Genomic DNA, 5,000 nt, shown 5'->3' on the forward strand with positions numbered 1-5,000 from the left:
AGGGGCTCGGGGTGAAAGCCCTGCCCGGGAAGGGGCGCACAGCCTCGGGCAGGGCGCCCCCCTACCATCCCTGGAGCTCCAGGGAGTACCAGGAGCAAATCCAAATAGAAAAAAAAAAGTTAAAGTCCAACCGCCACCAGGGGCTCGGGGTGAAAGCCCTGCCCGGGAAGGGGCGCACAGCCTCGGGCAGGGCGCCCCCCTACCATCCCTGGAGCTCCAGGGAGTACCAGGAGCAAATCCAAATAGAAAAAAAAAAGTTAAAGTCCAACCGCCACCAGGGGCTCGGGGTGAAAGCCCTGCCCGGGAAGGGGCGCACAGCCTCGGGCAGGGCGCCCCCCTACCATCCCTGGAGCTCCAGGGAGTACCAGGAGCAAATCCAAATAGAAAAAAAAAAGTTAAAGTCCAACCGCCACCAGGGGCTCGGGGTGAAAATCCTGCCCGGGAAGAGGCGCACAGCCTCGGGCAGGGCGCCCCCCTACCATCCCTGGAGCTCCAGGGAGTACCAGGAGCAAATCCAAATAGAAAAAAAAAAAGTTAAAGTCCAACTGCCACCAGGGGCTCGGGGTGAAAATCCTGCCCGGGAAGAGGCGCACAGCCTCGGGCAGGGCTTCCAGGGCGCCCCCCTACCTCCCTGGAGCTCCAGGGAGTACCAGGAGCAAATCCAAATAGAAAAAAAAAAGTTAAAGTCCAACCGCCACCAGGGGCTCGGTGTGAAAATCCTGCCCGGGAAGAGGCGCACAGCCTCGGGCAAGGCGCCCCCCTACCATCCCTGGAGCTCCAGGGAGTACCAGGAGCAAATCCAAATAGAAAAAAAAAAGTTAAAGTCCAACCGCCACCAGGGGCTCGGGGTGAAAATCCTGCCCGGGAAGAGGCGCACAGCCTCGGGCAGGGCTTCCAGGGCGCCCCCCTACCTCCCTGGAGCTCCAGGGAGTACCAGGAGCAAATCCAAATAGAAAAAAAAAAGTTAAAGTCCAACCGCCACCAGGGGCTCGGGGTGAAAATCCTGCCCGGGAAGAGGCGCACAGCCTCGGGCAGGGCTTCCAGGGCGCCCCCCTACCTCCCTGGAGCTCCAGGGAGTACCAGGAGCAGAAAGAAATATTTTGTTTAAAAAAATGACAAAGTGCTGCGGCACTTAGGCTGTGGGGCGAAAACAGGCGGAGTACCAGGAGCACAAAGTTTAAGTTGGAGTACCAGGGGCACCAAAGTTTGAGTTGGTATACCAGGAGCAGGAAAGTTTGGGCGGATGGTAGTCTGCTTGTATCCGGGGATGGGTGCTTAAGAGTGGGTCTGCAGGTTCGGCTGGTGCTGGGGTTCCTGGATGGTGGAGGTTAGGGGCCGGAGATAGGGGGCAGCTAACAGGTGTGTGGGTGGCCGAGGCAGGGGCTCCAAATTGGGGTAAAAGTGAGGTGGAGGGCCCCCTGGAGGTAGGGGGCCGATAGCAGGTGTGTGTGGCCGAAGCAGGGGCTCTAAATTGGGTAAAAGGGAGGTGGAGAGCCGCCTGGAGGTAGGGGGCGGAAAGCAGGTGTGTGTGGCCGAAGAAGGGGCTTTAAATCGGGTAAAAGGGAGGTGGAGAGCCGCCTGGAGATAGGGGGCCCGCTCCCAGGTGTGTGTGGCCGAAGCAGGGGCTTTAAATCGGGTAAAAGGGAGGTGGAGAGCCGCCTGGAGATAGGGGCCCGCTCCCAGGTGTGTGTGGCCGAAGCAGGGGCTTTAAATCGGGTAAAAGGGAGGTGGAGAGCCGCCTGGAGATAGGGGCCCGCTCCCAGGTGTGTGTGGCCGAAGCAGGTGCTCTAAATTGGGTTAAAAGTGAAGTGGAGAGCCGCCCGGAGATAGGGGGCCTCTCCCAGGTGTGTGTGGCCGAAGCAGGTGCTCTAAATTGGGTTAAAAGTGAAGTGGAGAGCCGCCCGGAGATAGGGGCCCGCTCCCAGGTGTGTGTGGCCGAAGCAGGGGCTCTAAATTGGGTTAAAAGTGAAGTGGAGAGCCGCCTGGAGATAGGGGCCCGCTCCCAGGTGTGTGTGGCCGAAGCAGGGGCTTTAAATCGGGTAAAAGGGAGGTGGAGAGCCGCCTGGAGATAGGGGCCCGCTCCCAGGTGTGTGTGGCCGAAGCAGGGGCTTTAAATCGGGTAAAAGGGAGGTGGAGAGCCGCCTGGAGATAGGGGCCCGCTCCCAGGTGTGTGTGGCCAAAGCAGGGGCTCTAAATTGGGTTAAAAGTGAAGTGGAGAGCCGCCTGGAGATAGGGGCCCGCTCCCAGGTGTGTGTGGCCGAAGCAGGGGCTCTAAATTGGGTTAAAAGTGAAGTGGAGAGCCGCCTGGAGATAGGGGCCCGCTCCCAGGTGTGTGTGGCCGAAGCAGGTGCTCTAAATTGGGTAAAAGGGAGGTGGAGAGCCGCCTGGAGATAGGGGCCCGCTCCCAGGTGTGTGTGGCCGAAGCAGGGGCTCTAAATTGGGTTAAAAGTGAAGTGGAGAGCCGCCAGGAGATAGGGGGCTTCTCCCAGGTGTGTGTGGCCGAAGCAGGTGCTCTAAATTGGGTTAAAAGTGAAGTGGAGAGCCGCCTGGAGATAGGGGCCCGCTCCCAGGTGTGTGTGGCCGAAGCAGGGGCTCTAAATTGGGTTAAAAGTGAAGTGGAGAGCCGCCTGGAGATAGGGGCCCGCTCCCAGGTGTGTGTGGCCGAAGCAGGGGCTCTAAATTGGTTTAAAAGTGAAGTGGAGAGCCGCCTGGAGATAGGGGCCCGCTCCCAGGTGTGTGTGGCCGAAGCAGGGGCTCTAAATTGGGTAAAAGGGAGGTGGAGAGCCGCCTGGAGATAGAGGGCCGCTCCCCGGTGTGTGTGGCCGAAGCAGGTGCTCTAACTTGGGTTAAAAGTGAAGTGGAGGGCCCCCTGGAGGTAGGGGGCCGATAGCAGGTGTGTGTGGCCGAAGAAGGGGCTCTAAATCGGGTAAAAGGGAGGTGGAGAGCCGCCCGGAGATAGGGGGCCTCTCCCAGGTGTGTGTGGCCGAAGCAGGGGCTCCAAATCCGGTAAAAGGGAGGTGGAGAGCCGACTGGAGATAGGGGGCGGATAGCAGGTGTGTGTGGCCGAAGAAGGGGCTCTAAATCGGGTAAAAGGGAGGTGGAGAGCCGCCTGGAGATAGGGGCCCGCTCCCAGGTGTGTGTGGCCGAAGCAGGGGCTCTAAATTGGGTAAAAGGGAGGTGGAGAGCCGACTGGAGATAGGGGGCCTCTCCCAGGTGTGTGTGGCCGAAGCAGGGGCTCTAAATTGGGTTAAAAGTGAGGTGGAGGGCCCCCTGGAGGTAGGGGGCCGATAGCAGGTGTGTGTGGCCGAAGAAGGGGCTCTAAATCGGGTAAAAGGGAGGTGGAGAGCCGCCCGGAGATAGGGGGCCTCTCCCAGGTGTGTGTGGCCGAAGCAGGGGCTCCAAATCCGGTAAAAGGGAGGTGGAGAGCCGACTGGAGATAGGGGGCGGATAGCAGGTGTGTGTGGCCGAAGAAGGGGCTCTAAATCGGGTAAAAGGGAGGTGGAGAGCCGCCTGGAGATAGGGGCCCGCTCCCAGGTGTGTGTGGCCGAAGCAGGGGCTCTAAATTGGGTAAAAGGGAGGTGGAGAGCCGACTGGAGATAGGGGGCCTCTCCCAGGTGTGTGTGGCCTAAGCAGGGGCTCTAAATTGGGTTAAAAGTGAGGTGGAGGGCCCCCTGGAGGTAGGGGGCCGATAGCAGGTGTGTGTGGCCGAAGAAGGGGCTCTAAATCGGGTAAAAGGGAGGTGGAGAGCCGCCTGGAGATAGGGGGCCGCTCCCGGGTCTCTGGGTCCGAAAAAGGGGTTGAAATTCGGGTAGAGTTGGGCCCCGCTCCTCGGCCTCTCTGGTGTTTGGGTTAAGTCCCCAGGACCAGAGAGGGGGAACAGCGGGGGCAGTGGCCCCGCTTCTCGGCCTCTCTGGTGTTTGGGCGAGTGACACGGTAAGGGGTGGTTTTGCAAACAGGCTAAGTCCCCAAGACCAGAGAGGGGGAACCACGCGGGCAGTGGCCCCGCTTCTCGGCCTCTCTGGTGTTTGGGCGAGTGACACGGTAAGGGGTGGTTTTGCAAACAGGCTAAGTCCCCAAGACCAGAGAGGGGGAACCACGCGGGCAGTGGCCCCGCTTCTCGGCCTCTCTGGTGTTTGGGCGAGTGACACGGTAAGGGGTGGTTTTGCAAACAGGCTAAGTCCCCAAGACCAGAGAGGGGGAACCACGCGGGCAGTGGCCCCGCTTCTCGGCCTCTCTGGTGTTTGGGCGAGTGACACGGTAAGGGGTGGTTTTGCAAACAGGCTAAGTCCCCAAGACCAGAGAGGGGGAACCACGCGGGCAGTGGCCCCGCTTCTCGGCCTCTCTGGTGTTTGGGCGAGTGACACGGTAAGGGGTGGTTTTGCAAACAGGCAAAGTCCCCAAGACCAGAGAGGGGGAACAGCGGGGGCAGTGGCCCCGCTTCTCGGCCTCTCTGGTGTTTGGGCGAGTGACACGGTAAGGGGTGGTTTTGCAAACAGGCAAAGTCCCCAAGACCAGAGAGGGGGAACAGCGGGGGCAGTGGCCCCGCTTCTCGGCCTCTCTGGTGTTTGGGCGAGTGACACGGTAAGGGGTGGTTTTGCAAACAGGCAAAGTCCCCAAGACCAGAGAGGGGGAACAGCGGGGGCAGTGGCCCCGCTTCTCGGCCTCTCTGGTGTTTGGGCGAGTGACACGGTAAGGGGTGGTTTTGCAAACAGGCTAAGTCCCCAAGACCAGAGAGGGGGAACCACGCGGGCAGTGGCCCCGCTTCTCGGCCTCTCTGGTGTTTGGGCGAGTGACACGGTAAGGGGTGGTTTTGCAAACAGGCAAAGTCCCCAAGACCAGAGAGGGGGAACAGCGGGGGCAGTGGCCCCGCTTCTCGGCCTCTCTGGTGTTTGGGCGAGTGACACGGTAAGGGGTGGTTTTGCAAACAGGCAAAGTCCCCAAGACCAGAGAGGGGGAACAGCGGGGGCAGTGGCCCCGCTTCTCGGCCTCTCTGGTGTTTG

The sequence above is a fragment of the Centroberyx gerrardi genome, unplaced genomic scaffold, assembly GCF_048128805.1.
Source record: "Centroberyx gerrardi isolate f3 unplaced genomic scaffold, fCenGer3.hap1.cur.20231027 Scaffold_114, whole genome shotgun sequence".
NCBI lineage: Eukaryota > Metazoa > Chordata > Actinopteri > Beryciformes > Berycidae > Centroberyx > Centroberyx gerrardi.